Genomic DNA, 15553 nt, shown 5'->3' with positions numbered 1-15553 from the left:
AGGCAAAATTTTCACAGGCTTGTTAAGAAGATTATATGAGCTCATTCAGTCATTAAATAAGTATGTATAAAGCACCTGCTATGTTCCAGGCAACATACTAGGCTTTGGGGGATAAAATGGTGAGCAAAAATAGACACGTTGTTCCCATTGTGGAGCTTACAGTTGCATGGGGAAGAGGAGTTTAAACAAATAAGCAACCCCCAAACAAGTATGCAAGCTGAGATAAGAGAAAGGAAAGAAAGAGAAACACTGCTATAATAACATGTAACAATAGATCTGGACCCAGACTCCAGGTTGGGTGAGAAGTGGTCAAGGGAGGCTTCCCCTAAGGATGAGTAGAGTGACCTAAGCAAAGAGCGACAGTCAGAACACCCAGACTGAGGGGACAGGATATGCAAAGGCCCTGAGGTGGAGGGAACATGGTGCTTGTGAGAACAGAGAAGCCAGTATGTCTGAAGTAGAGAGAGTGATGAGGAAGACAGAAGACAGGGAATGTCACTGAGTGATTTAGGGTAGGAGTAGGAATGTGTGCAGGGGTAAGTGGGTGAGTGGATTCATATTAACATTTTAGAAAGGCTACTCTAGCTACAGTGTGAAAAACAGAATGGAAGGCAGGAGTGAATGAAGTGGATGCCTTTCAGAGGATGTTGCAAGTCTGTGGTGTCTTGGACTGGGGAAATGAAGATGGACAGGACCACAAGATCCAAATCATATTTAGAATCCAGAATCGATAGGACCTGGTGAGGGCTCGAAATTGGACGTTGATAGAGGAAGGCGTCTGAAATGATTCCCAAGTCTCTAACTTGCCTGGGGCAGTGGCATTTGTTAAGATGGGAACAGTGAACCAGGCTGTAAGGAGCTTCCTGTCTGCTCCAGAAGGAGCTGACCAGTTGGTGCAAAATCCGAATCTCAAATGGTCATTAGTCCCATTTAGAATCGAAGACTAGAAATAAAAGCCAACTTCGGAGCCAAGAGATAATCATCAGGCAGCTTCCTTAACAGCCTCCAGATAAATTCAGCCCTGGGCAGGAGAGACACTGATGACTGGTGGCCTGCTGGGTGAGAGCATGCCAGGTCAGCCCCCAGATAAATGGTCCTGCGGCTGTCCTAGGCTCATTCCAGCAGGCTGCAGTCAATACCTCACTGTGCACTGGGGCCAATTTCAGGATTACAGAGCTCAGAACAACTGCCCTCAGACTCTTAAAATGAGATCACAAAACTTTTCTTTCAATTCTTCTTGCCTGAGTCCCCAGCCCTGCACCAGTCAGCCAGGAACAAGAGTTCTTGACTGGCAGCAATTTTGCCCCCAGGAAACATTTGGCAATGTCTAGAGATAATTTTGGTTGTCACAATTGGGGACGAGTGCTACTGGCTTCTAGTGGATAGCAGTCACAGATGTTATTAAACATCTTACAATGCACAGGACAGCCACCCCCACCTCCAACAAGGAATTATCCAGCCCCAAATGTCTACAGTGCCAAGAGTGAGAAACCCTGGCATAAAGCCAAGGCTTTGAAGTCAAAGAGGCCTGGGTTTGCAGTCTGACTTTGCCACACATTGGCTAGTTGATCTTGGGCAACTTGTCTGACCTCTCAGAGCCTCGATTTCTTCATCTGTCAAATGGGGTCAATAGTAATACACACCTTGGAAAGGTGACGTGAGAATTAAATGAGATAACCGGCCCTAAAGAGCCTGAAGCAAATGTTATGCTCATCCTCCAAGTGAACAGGATCTGGGTTAGACTTGTTCTGGTTCTACCTCCCAAACCTAAGTCCGCAGTATGCTGGCGAAGGGAAAGCAGAGTGGTAAGAACGAGGACCCTGGAATCACAGTACCAGTTTTGAGTCTGGACTCAATCTCCTACCAGCAGTGAGATGTTGGGCAAATTGCTCACCTCTGGAAACCCCAGTTTCCCCATCTGTGAAATGGAGATGCTCACAGTACCCACCACATAGGGTGGTTATGGGGACTAAAGGTAAATGTTTTAGTACCGAGTCCAGTTCACACAATGAACACTGGATAAACGTGAGCCGATATTATCAAAGACAAAACAGAATGAGCACTGCCTCATTTCCTAGAGGCAAGCAAGCTAGAAACCCAAACTAAAAACTATATAACTCAGTTTCCAGGGAAGCTCTCATTTCAAATACCCTGTCCACCGTCCCTATGAGAACGCTCATTTGTCAGACTGTACACATGGATTTTCATTTCAGAAGATAGGGTCGCTGCCTGGATAACAATAACCGTGCTGTTTATGAAGTCCTGCTGTGGTTAGCACAGTGCTGAGTAAGGCTCGGGTAAGCCCCTCCTCTCCAGGAGTTTCTAGATCACCCAGCTCAGTGGTAGAATGTTGCAGATGTGGAATCTAAGGATCAGAGTGCGTGAGTCACTTGCTGTAGAGGTAGAGCAGGCGCTGGATCTCAGTACTTGAGAATTGGAGCAGAGGCCACTTCCACAAGCAAAATAAGGGATCGAGGTTCTTTTCACTCCCACAATGCTGGGCTACGTTTACCTCGCTGACGTTGTGAGGATTAAATGCAGCAATCCATGTCAATGTCCTAGCAGAGTGCCTGGCGTGTAGCAGGCACTAAATGTTATTATTATTTACGGTGCTGGCACTTTTTAAAGGGCATGTAAAATAAATATGTTTGAATCTCATAAAAATACATTTCCAAAAGCTCACATCAATCCCCATGAAGCTAGAAATGAAGTTTATCTTTAAAACGTAAGTAACCCTGGTATAATTTAGTCATCGGGATCCACTTGCTAATATCAAGGAGTGTCTGGTTGTTTGTGTGTCTGTTTTTTAATATTCATGGGTTATTGAGGCTCCAGTTTCTATGCAGGGTCTCAGAGTCTCTGCCCCTCGGGGGTTAGGATGTTAAAAAGGGCTCAAGACACCAGGCAGGTTTGTTGGGTGAAGAACACAGGAACCAAACAAACGTGGGAAGTTCCCTCAAACCACATGCATTATGCCATTCAAGTGTTTTCTAGAACCAGCTCAAGCCAGAGTGACAAAAGAGCATTGTGACCACAGCTCTGAATCTCATAGATATGCATGTGAATCCAAGTCCTGCCTCTTGGTGGCTATGTAACCTTGGGCAAGTCACCTCATCTACTTAAGCTGTCTCCTTGGCTATCCAAACAGCAGTGATGATAGTACTAAACTCAGTGTATGTTAAAGGTCAGTATTATTAAAAGACATAAAGAATAGCAAGTGTAAGATTTGAGGTTGGTCAATGTAAGACAGGTTTGAAGAGGGAGTTCATCAGTTACCTACTTGTCCCAAGTCCCAGCTCTCCATTTGATTGGTTGACCTGGGCACATCATTCACTTCTCTGAGCCAGGTTTGTCATCCATAAAGGGGGCTCATAATACCCTACATGGGATCACCAGTGGTCAGATTAGTGATAAAGCAAAGGAGACCTGCTCACTTTGGCTAGGATCCCTTTCCAGAAAGAATTTTTATCATTTCACAAATATTTATTGAGCCTCAATCATGAAGTGAAAATGTTGTTGCACCCCTATTTCCTATTTTATTCCATTCTACTTTTTCTGTTATCCTATTCTATGTATTTTAAAGAAATAAAAAAAGCTGATAGAAACTGAGTTTGTCATTTGCCCTGTTTGCCAACTATTTCTGGATCTCTGCCTTTGGGGCACATGGCAGGATTTCTCCACCCCTTTGTGGTTGAGTAGAGCCATGTGACTCACTCTGGCCAATGAACTATGAGCAGAAATGTCCAGAGTCACTTCCAGGCCAGAGCATTTAATTGCCAGTGCCATATCCTCCAGAGTTCTGGCTTTCCCTCTAGCTAGGTGACTGCCAGGGATTGAGATGGCAGCTGCTCCATCAGCCAGGGTCTCTGTGTGACTATGAGAAGCAGATAAGATATCTTCACTGGCATGGAGCTTAAATGAGAAATTAATATGTGTTGCGTCAAGCCATTGAGACCACTGAGCTTTTAAAAATTTTTTAACTTAAAAAAAGTTTTCAGGTGAAATTAACTTCAATAATATATTTTGTTTAATCCAATATAACCAAAATCTTATCATTTCAATGAATATTTTAAAAATCAGTAATGAGATAGATTACTTCCTTTTTTACATACCAAGTCTTCATGCTCTAGTGTGTTTTTCCATTTACAGCACATCTCAATTCAGACTAGCCACATTTCAAGTGTGCCAGAAACCCCACGTGGCTGGCGGCTACTGGACTGGACAGCAGAGCTGTAATGGCTAATGACACATTGTTCTCAGGCATCCTGAATAAATAAATCTATCTTTTTCCAAAGGATCTTTCAGAAAGGAAATCCCATGTTTCATAAAATAGGCTGTGGCTAGACTTCAGATCCATTTTTCCTCATTTAGTCTGCAGTGAGGGAATTCTGCTTCCTGCATCACAGCTGGCTGCCCTTTGCCTCCTTTTAGCTAACTCACTCACCTCCACTCTCTCAAAGAAAAAAATGGGGGCCTCTGAAGAGACCCAGGTTGAAAGCAACGAGAAAAGTATGACTATTTAAAATGTGCTCAGTACCCACAATATTACAGGAGTAGACATTCACTGAACCCCAGGTGGGGGTGGAGGGAACAGCTGATGTACTTTCTTCTCCATAGGATATGAACTGTAGACTTCAAGATCATGAGGGGTTGGGGGCAGGGGTGGGAGGAAGGTAAGACTAAGTCATTAAAACTTGATATCACACCCTAGGAAAGATAGAATTCCTTTTGACTTGGGAGGTTGACTTGGGACCTATACATCAAGGATTAAGGGCTACAGATAAATCTTATTTTCTTATTAATTTGTTATTATATATGTGTGTTACTGTTAAAATGGGATTACACTGCCCTAACTCCTTTGGAAATGTGCTTTTCTTCAATTTACCAGTATATCGAGAGCATTTCCCCGTAAAACTGAATTTTCTTCTACCTCATCATTCTCATAGCCAAACAGTATTTTAAAAATGGATATACCATGCTTTGTTTACCCAATCCACTATCGTTGGACATTAAGTTCAGTTCAGATTGTCACTGTATTTGACAGTAGTTTATCACTCTCATAATTCCTTAGGATCCATAGAAGGCTCGTCAGAGGATACATGAAAACGGTCTGATCACCGCAAGGCGTCCTTCTAGCAAACTGGGGTTTGTCCTTCTAGCAAACTGGGGTTTTACCACATACGATGCCAACTTCTGTAGAGGTAAGGAGGGCGCAGCCTTCTCTGAGCACTGCTGGGAGAGCTGTGTAAGAAGGAAAGTGTTGGAGACAGAGGGCCATGGTGGTACCAGGCCTTGCTACTTATTAGCTCTGCGGACGTCCTCTCTGAGCTCAGTTTGCTCATTTGGGAAATGAGGGTAATCGTGCTGGCCCCTTGGTATTGTTGTGAAGATTAAATTAGGCTGGCTATGAATTCTGGCTAAAAAAGGCAGAGCGAGGACATACAAAGCTCTGCTCCCTCCTGACACTCCACTAACGTGGAGGCAAAAAGGATTTCTTTTTTTTTAAAGGCATAAAACCAGAAGGACAATTAGCCCAGGAGAGAAGATAACATTAACACAATTCGAAAGGCAGAAAAGCAAATCAATGGGTTGTAAACAAGAACCCTGGCCCCTAAACTGCCAATGGGGAACGCTAGGAGTAAGCTGATTTATACTACAGAACCCCTAAAAGGCTCAGAAATTACCTACAGAGGTCAAGGTGAAGAAGAGCTAAAAAAAGGAGACGGAGTCCCGTCGTTCTCTGCCTTCCCCCGTACCCGGTTACTGCTTCTGGGTAGAAAACGAGGGTCAGGGCCTGAGGACAGGTGTGAGAGAGGCTGCCCCTCCCGTGGACATGCCCAGGCCACTCCATGCCAGGCCACAGGTGTCTGTGGTGGTTGAAGGTGGCAGACACAGAAACACAGCAGAAGCGCTCTCTCCTGGGAGGGAGACTGTACAGGACCCAGCAGAAAGACCAGCGTGTCATGGTGTATTTGAGACAATGAGCAAAGGGGACAGAGACAGGGAGGTCTGGTGGGCTGTCTTACGCAGAGCATTTGCTCCGACTGCTCACGTTAACATGGCGGCTCTGAAGCCCAAGAGGACAAGGGCCTTTCCCCACGTTCACATTCTTTAGCCTGCCCTTGCCACCTCCCTAGAATGCGCTCTCTCTGTGCCTCCCCATTCTCAACCAGGCAGACAATAGCCTCTTCCAGATACCTTCTCTTCAGCCCTTGCTCAGACCAATGTAGGGAGCATCCTGCCCAGCCTGTAGCTGGGCCCACAATCCCCAGTTTGGAGCCTCCCACTCCTCAGGGAGGCCATTCCCCGCCTTCTCGGCATCACAGCGGCACCCCCTTCCAGGAAATCACGGAATCCTGTTCTCAGAAACTCTTACTAACAATCAACTGTCATATAAAATGCTAGCCTCCCAGAGGCAAATACACTTTCCTGACCATCTGAAAAGAAACAAACTTCTGAAGATCAAAGGATTGTAGTTGTAACAGTGGAAACATAGGCCAAAATGGAGGTGGAAACCTAGGCAGCCCTGGGGCCAATCAGTTGTGATGAGACAGAGGGATTGTAATGGTGTCTCATCAAGTTGGGCACAGGAGCGTTGCTTAAATCTCACCTGTGGATGGCTGGCCTTCCCCCATATAGATAATGTTCACTGTGCTGGGGAAAATAGGGGGAAAGGGTATTCCTGGACCCATCTGCTCACCTAGACTCAAATGCCTTTGGCAGCGGCAGAGAAGGCTCGCACTCCCATAGGAAGAGGGCCAATGCATTTCAGTGCCATGATTTAGGGAATAAAAATACAGAAGTCCAGTTACATTTGAATTTCAGATAAGCAACCTATAACTTTTACTCTAAGTATGCTCCAAATATTAGGGACATACGTGTACACATACTAACAGATTACTCATTTATCTGAAATTCCAGTTTAATGGGGCTTCCTGTTTCATCTGGCAACTCTGCACAGGGTCTGGCAAACAGCAGGCATTCTCTGCAGGAGGGATTTGTTTGCACTTTGAACTGGATGTGAAATCAAAATTTTACATTTCACTGGGTCAGAGTGGACTTTGTAGTTACTGAAAGTGAGTTTTAATTATCAAACTGAAACCGTTCTTTTGACCAAAAGGAACCAGAAAGTTCATGAATCTGTCTGAAATACCACCAGGAGTCAAGTGTCAGGACGAGGAAACTTTCCCCTTCCCCCATTAATTTTTCTGGCAGACAGAATAATTCAAACAACACACAGCAGATTAACAGGAGAGAATCAAATTTTAGCACGTGCATAGGAATCAAAATAAGCATGAAAATTCCAAAGACAGTGAGGCCAAATGAGGTGTATCCTCGTATGTCATTCTGGACTAAGGAGGAAGTGGTGGGCTGTCGCGTCGGGCGCAATGAGGGTTGCGGGCAGCGAGGAGGGCGGCACAAGGTTAAGAAAAGACAGTCGCCATGAATAGAGTTCAAGCAAGGCCAAGGGATGTGCAACCTCAAGGACTGAGCACGCCTGATCGGAACTAGGCATTAGCTTTTATGAGTTAGGTGGGGAAGTAAAGGAGATAAAGCTTGTCAATCTCAAGATCTGTGAATCCTATACATCATAATAGGAAACTGATTCAAGCCAATCACCCTTGCCTGCAGGCAGCTGAACCATAAGTCTCAGGATGTCTGTACTTCCCCAAGGGACAAAACCTTTATGCATATGAATAGATGGAGAGCACACCATTGAATCACTTCCCTTGCAGGTTTTGGGAAGGAAGGCATCCACAGAGGCAGAGGTTTTCCTTAGCCTGGGGAAGGTGGGGCGCTGTGCCCACCTCTATGAACCCCGTGGATTCTCCTGTTGGTCCCCACTCGACTGTGCCCGGCTTGAGTTGTCCCCCCTCCCCCGTGGGGAATCTTACTCGTCATTGGCTGACCAGCCATCTTTCTGGGACCAAATAGGGAGACATAAGGTGCAAACACAAAGGTGAAGCAAAGTCCCTGAAAGGACCCGTCTCACAGACTCTCCTTTCCTTAGGGGCAGGTACAAGGAGACTGACGGGTAGGCTGCTGCGTGGCAACAGTGGGCAATTCACAGGTAGATGAGAAAGAGCAAACATTTGGTAAACAAATTCTTGCAGGGCCACCCAGAAACATGAAACAAAGGGGGATCTAGCTGAACAGATTTTTGCTTGGGTTCTCCTTGTCGGCCACACTTAATTCACATGTCCTAATGTGATTGTGCTAAGGTTCCCTTCCTGAATCAGGCTTTTCTACCTGAATCTCTTTAGACAGAAAGGGGGCTGGGGAAAAAAACAAAAACAGAAAAACCTCTTCCTGAGTTTGTCAGGCTTTAATTGTTTTCAGCTCAAAATAATTTGCACGCCTGGGTATCAAATTCCGGGGAGACTTGCTTCTGACCCTCCCACAAGGAAGGGAAACCTGCCCTTGACATACTATGTTTGCAGGCAGAGGAGGAAAACAAGGCCATTTCTTCTTTGCACCCCATCAGTTCCAGCCCACTGAATTCATTCATTCAACAAATATTTATTGAGTGCCTACTGTGCATCAGGCACTGTTCAGTAAAAGAAGAGTCATTCTTCTTACTGCCACCATTTGATTAAAGAGGAAAACTGAAGTACAGAGAAGTTTGGTGACTTGCCTTCGGTAACACAGCAGGTAGATGGTGGATCTGGGACTAACACCCAATGTATCTGGTACCTGAGCCCTCACTCTTTCCGCTGAGTGCCTCTGAGTAATGGGGGCACAGAGAGTAGAAGGCACTGGCCAGGTAGAGGCCACACAGATCATCAGCAGTCCCCTAGCCATCACTCAGTATTATAATTCCATCTCCTAAATAGCTCTGATCCATCTGCGTAGCTCCCTTCCAATCACTACCTTCCCCCACGCCTCATCCCCAGCCACCCTCGACTCCTGCCTCCACAACAGCTCTAATCTCCACGCTGGCTCAACTCCACACAGAAGGCAGGATGGTCTGTATGAAATGGAAATGCAATCACCTAAGAAATGCAAACCCTTTGACCTAAAACTTTTTGACAGCCTCCCACTGCTCTTAGGACAACAGTACCCCTAACCATGGAGGGCCCACAAGGTTCCACAGTGTCTAGACCCCTGGACTTCTCCAGCTTCATCTCACCTCCTCTCACTCCCTCTGCTTGTGTCAGTGTATCGGTTATCTATTGCTGCATAACAAACCACCCCAAAACTTAGCGCCTTAAAACAACAACTGTTGTATTCTCTCTCCCCAGTCTCAGGCTTGACCAGGCTCAGCTGTGTGGTTCTCCTGGGGCTGCAGTCATCTGGAGGCGTGACTGGCCTGGGCCTCCAAGATGCTCACACACGTCTGGTGGTTGATGCTGGCTGTCACCTGGGAGTTCAACGAGGGCTGTTGGCCGGAGGCCACATATGCCTCTCCATATGGCTTGGGATTCTCACAGCATGCCAACTGGATTTTGAGAGACAGGGTCTCTCTCAGAATGAGAGTGAGCATTCCAGAAGGTAAAAAGCAGGAACTTCCAGCTCTTACTTCAAGGCCAGGCCTGCAATTGATTGAGTAGCACTTCTGCCATTTCTTTTTGGTTAAGAAGTCACAGGACCAGCCCAGGCGAAGGGGTAGGGAAAGCTCCATTTTTCGATGGGAAGAGTTTGTGGTTCTCTTTCATCCACCACAGCCAGTCTCAGCTTCAGATCAATGACACCACTCCAGTTCATTTAAGCAGAAAGGAATTTAATACAGGGAAACGGTGCTTACAACACTGTTGGGAGAGCTGAAGAGGCTGACTCTAGGCTGAGCTTCCAGAAATGACCCCCAGAATAACACTGCGGCCTCTGCCATGATCAAGAAACTGGGGAATCTAGATGCCGCCACCACCACTGCTGGCTCCGGGAGTATACGCTGCCCGGAGCCCTGCCAGCAGAGTGGGTGCCCCAAGCTTTTCTCCTACAATCACAAAACAAGGGTCTAGATGCTGAGCCCATTGCAACAGCTGCTGGAAAACATATCCCTGTGACTCTACTTGCCTGAAAATCAGAGCATGACCTCTGCCTTACAGTGTTAATGTCCATACTATGCCTGATTAATAGAATCTAAATGACATCTGGACACTTGACTTCAGAAGTCTAGTTTCTTAGTGTTTCTAGTACAGGAAAGCATACTACAAAAGAAGCTGAGCAAGCCAAGCTGCATTGTCTCCACAGGCCCTCTCTCAGTCCCTAGTAATTGCTCTGCTTCCTCTGGCCACAGGACCTTTGCACATGTTGTTCTGTTCTGCTCATTATTCTCTTCCCTTTCCTCCTCTCCCTCTCTTCCTTCAGATCCCAGTACAAGTATCTTCTCTGATCTTCCTAGATTTTATAGCTCCATTTTACAGATGAGGAAACAAAGGCCCAGAAAGGTTAAGCAATTTGCCCAAGGTCACACAGCCTGTAAGCAGTACAACTGGAATTTGAATTCAGGCAGCCTGACTCCAGAGCCTGCTCTTAACAGCTACATTGTGTTATGCAAAGATGAGTTCACCTGTGTTAAAAGGCTGGGGTGGGGCATAAAGCCACCCTGCAAATAAATAAAGATGACGCTTTAGCAAATCTCGACAAGCCCAGAAAACTCTGAGTGACAGGAGGTGCAGTTAGAAGGTCTCTGGACAAGGTCAGATGCAGTGGAGCTTGGCCCCGGATCCCAAAGAACATCAACAGGCTGTTTCAAATACAGCTGAGCTAAAGGAGCCCACAGAACCTGACACTGCTGCCCTCCACTGGGGAGCAGAGAGCAATTTGCACTGTGTATCCGGGGAGAGAAGCATTGCGTGTGTCTCCCAAGAGGGGTTATCAATTTCAGTGGCAAAACCCACAATCACAGTGAACAAAGTATGTTCAGTTCTCATGACTTAGACATAATTTTGTAGGGCAGAGACAGCTGTTACAGAGAGGGAGCCATTATAAAGGAGGGGCTTGGGGTACAACTGGTGCCCCTGCTTGCCTCCTCTTGGCAGCCAGGGCCCAGTGAAGGGAGCTGAGGAACCCAGAGGACCAGACTGGATTTTTTTTCTTTTAACATAATATTTCCTCAGTCCACAAGCAGTAAATGGGATCCTGTGCCCTCCATAAGCTAGGTCTGGGAATTCCTAGATAGAAGAATGGTATTCCTGGACCACCGTGACTCAGGTCCCTCTGACGCCAGCAGCTGTTAGGCAAAAGAAAAAGACAAGACCAGGAAACCTGGGTTAGTGAACCTGCTCTGCCACTTACCTGCTGTGTGACCTTGGGCAAGAACCTTCTCCTTTACACTTGCTGTTTTTCCAGGAAATGAGGGCATTGGTTGAGAACAAAGGCTTTGAAGTTTTCTTCCTTAGCAGGAAACGCTTTGTTAAAAAAAATCTGACATAGTCCTGTGCTCTAGTTGAATAGGGATGTAGTGACTTAGCGATTTGACCACTTACAATCCCTACCCCTGGGAGGCCCATCTCCTTCGAGCCCTGCCATTTTAGAACTCCATGAGTAGTTTGTAGAGGCTGGAGGATTTAGTCTGTGAAAGCAAACATTCCTAATACTGCAACAGGCTCATCCTGCAACCTTGCCTATTCCAGACCTCAGCTTTCCCGTTTAGACACTGAAATCTTTGGACGTAGCGGTCTCTGCAGAACCTTCCAGTTTTGACAATGTACATAAAACTCTGCCCTACAAGGTTATAGGAAAATAAAACCTGGAATGGGAGAAGTTAATAAGGGGATGGGTCAGGGACAGCAAGAATAAGGCCATTTTCAGAGATTCCTCTAAAGGACAATACAAGAGGCAGCTCAGGGAGAACTAAAGCTTGTAAGAAGCAATGAACCCTCAAATCAGAACTCAATTAAAAAGGTCATAGCCATGGCTTCTATTTTAGAAAGAATGGGAGCACTAGGGGTCAAGCCACTAAGTGTGGGTTGTAATGTATAAGATAAATGGATGGATGGATGGATGGATGGATGGATGGATGGATGCATGGATGGATGGATGCATGGATGGATGGATGCATGGATGGATGGTAGATAAATAGGTAGACCAGGCAATGGATAGGGGTGTTCAGGAGAGTCGTTGGATGGAGGGAGTCAGTGCATATATTTGGCAGGTGAGAAGATACATAGGTAGATGGACAGGCAGGTGAGCAAGTGAGTAAGTAAATGGATTTGTGCGTGTGCAAGCAGACAAGAGAAAAGGTGGGTGGGCATACGGGGAGGCAGGAGATGCGCAGGTGGTTGGATAGATAGGTAGGTTTTGCAGTGTAAGGGGAGGGAGTGGATACAATTTGATTGATTGGCTTGTTTGGTTTACTTGGCCATCTACCCCATTTCCTCTTCCATACTTTACTCCCACGCAGTCAAAGATACGTGAAAGGTTTACAGTGAGTTTCTCAATTGTATCATTGATCATATACAAAGTTATTTTATGCAGTTATTGAAATAATCTTAGAAGGAATCCAGCTTGAAGTAACACTGAATCACATAGCACGAAAGATACTCCCTTTATATCCTCTTTTAATCTTGCTGATGATTATGTCAGGGAGAAAGTCCCCTCTGGTTCTGTCCTGTCTATAACACCTTGCTGACACTTGTTAATCTCCCTTTTTAACAACAGAAAGTAGACTTTAGGATCAGAGCCTCAAGCAGACAATGACATGTAACATTACTTCATTTTCACTAGGTTTAGTTTTACGTCACTTTGTGTATAGGACACAACTTAGGATAGTGTTACAAAGAGTTTCCCTTTTAAATGAATGTATTTAAGTAAAGTGAGTACATTACACGTGAAATATTAAATGAATAGTATTCATCGCTGGGACAAGAGATGAGGATATGGCAAAATTCCTGCAGGTGAATGTTTATGCAGAAAGATTATCTGGTCCTGTCCCTTTCAGGCTTAACGTTTGCTGCAGATCCTTCCTGGGCAGACCCCTGCCCCGCCCACCAGCCCCATCTCTTCTGCATCTCTTCCCCTCTCCCCACTCTGATCCGGACCCATGAAACTTCTGTACATTTTGCCAACTTCCCAGGTTCTCTCTTGCCTTCATGGCTTGGTACCTGTACCCCCCTCTGCCTGGAACTCTCTCCTCCTTCCTCTTACTTGGAGAATTCCTACTCAGCTCTCAGGTCCTGGTTTAGATCCGGGAAGCTTCCCCTCACCATCCCCGCAGGGTTACATGCCTTTCCTCACTGCCTCCAGATCATCCAAAGTGCCTTTGTCACTTCACTTTGCACGGCCCATGGGAGAGAAACTGCCCCATTCGCTGCCTACATTGCCTATTGGAGGGGAGCTGGTTGGCAACAGGGCCTCTGTCCAGTTCACCCCTTAGTTATTCAACTGGCAGTTTTACTGAGTACCTGCTTAAGTGCCAGGAGCTGTCCTAGAAGACAGCAGTATACGAGATAGAGAGGTCTGTCTTCATTCCAGAGGGGGAGCTGGACAAAAATAAAATAAAATACATATGTACAATTTCAGGTGTTAGTAAGTCTTTTCAATAAATTAAAACAGAGTTAGAAACATTTTTTTTTTTAATTGGGGAAGGGGAACAGGACTTTATTGGGAAACAGTATGTACTTCCAGGCCTTTTTTTTTTTCCAAGTCAAGTTGTTGTCCTTTCAATCTTAGTTGTGGAGGGTGCAGCTCAGCTCCAGATCCAGTTGCTAGTTGCAGGGGGCGCAGTCCACCATCCCTTTTGGGAGTCGAACCGGCAACCTCATGGTTGAGAGGATGCGCTCCAACCAACTGAGCCATTTGGGAGCTCAGCAGCAGCTCAGCTCAAGGTGCCGTGTTCAATCTTAGTTGCAGTGGGCGCTGCCCACCATCCCTTGCAGGAGTCGAGGAGTTGAACTGGCAACCTTGTGGTTGAGAGCCCACTGGCCCATGTGGGAATCGAATCGGCAGCCTTCGGAGTTAGGAGCATGGAGCTCCAACCGCCTGAGCCACAGAGCTGGCCCCAGAAACATTTTTTTAAAAGATAGGCAGTGACGGGACATTGGCACTGTTTTCGATTGGGATCAGAAAAGGAGGTCAGGTTTGTACCGAGACCTGAAGAAAGGGAGGGGAAGAGGGACAATGGAGACAGCAAGGGGGACGTTCCTGAGCTACAAACATGCTTGGCGGCTTGGGCTTGGCGCAGTGTTTAAGGAAATTCTAAGGGGCTGGAGGGGCTGGAGCAGGGTGAGTTTGCAGGCAGCAGAAAGCCTGGGCTGTGGCCTCCCAGTGCTGGAGTTCAGCGGGGAGGCTCCCCTAAGGCAGAGAGTGTGCTCTGAGCAAACAGGAGGGAGGCCTTCCTTGCCTGCCTGTTCCCCGAGCCCTGCCTGAGAGACCACCACCGTTTGCGGAGGTGCTCGCTGTTAACATTTACCTTGGCTGATGTTTACTAATCAGGTCTATTAATAGCCTTTTACTTTTTTTTCCTGGCTCTTCCTAAGGAATAACTTCTAGAAGAAGCATTTCTCTCCATGTATCCCCTGCCATGCCCAATGCTTTGGGTTTGTAAATTGCCTTCCCGTCCCTTATCTCCTGACCTATTCATTTATTTATTTAGCACATATACAATTGATGAGCAGGGAATAAGACACACTCAGCTCCTACCCTCAGGAAGCATACAAGTCTGGAGAGCCCTGCGTGCTCTTTTTATTTATTTTTTCCCCCCGCACCTTTGGTATCTCAGCCGAGAGCTGGTTTGGCTGGTCCTGGCTGGTCCTGGCCAGTCTGTGGGGGACAGCGGGTATCAGCTTTGGCACATATCAGTGTTCCTGAGTCCTGAGACTCTTCAAGGCTCATCTTGAGTCCTCAGGTTACAGCCCTGAGTCTTAGCAAGCATACCCCCTAGTGTCACTCACACCCAGACATGCCTCAATATATTTCTTGTTACTTAGAGAAATGACATGTCCTCTCTCTTAGGCCAGCAGTGTGGGGTAGGTCCTTTCTCCTGGTGCTTGCTGCATGTCCAGCCCACTGGCTGAGGCAGGCACCTCTCTGCTGGAGCATTGGCCATGTTGAAGATATGCTTGCCAGGCTGAGAGCCCATGTGGAGGACGGAAAGAGTTCAGGGGACTGAGGACGCGCTACTACTTCTCTGCCTCTGGGGTCCCCCCACCCCCACCCCAGGGATCTCTCTCTGCACCATGTGGAGCTGCTGCTGGGTGTCCACGCCCCCCCTTGCATGACAATTCTTGTGGAAGTAGAAATAAGGAAGTACCCGAAAAGAGATGACCAAGTGCCAAGGGAACAATTTAGGACTTAGACTGGGGCTGTCACAGGCTAGGTACTCAGGAGGCAGAATCTGAGATGGAGAGCAGCATACAGGTGGTTTTTTTAGGGAGTGTTCTGAGATCAACAGCTGTAGAGGGAGGAGCAGGAAGCCAAGTGGGGGGAATGGAGCCCCAATACAGGTCCAATGACAGCCTCAGCTGACCCTATGGGAGTTCTGGAGCTAGAAGAGCCCTTCAAGTCGTCCTGAATTGGTTGGAAATGGATGGGTCTTTGATTCTCCTCCCCATCCGCAGTCCCTGATCAGTCACTGGATATGGGCAGCCCTGAATGCGGAGATAGCTGAGGG

The sequence above is a fragment of the Rhinolophus sinicus genome, chromosome 14 (genome assembly GCF_057876585.1).
Source record: "Rhinolophus sinicus isolate RSI-liver-muscle chromosome 14, RSI-T2T, whole genome shotgun sequence".
Lineage (NCBI taxonomy): Eukaryota > Metazoa > Chordata > Mammalia > Chiroptera > Rhinolophidae > Rhinolophus > Rhinolophus sinicus.
The sequence above is the reverse complement of the archived record's forward strand: the minus strand, read 5'-3'. Positions refer to the sequence as shown.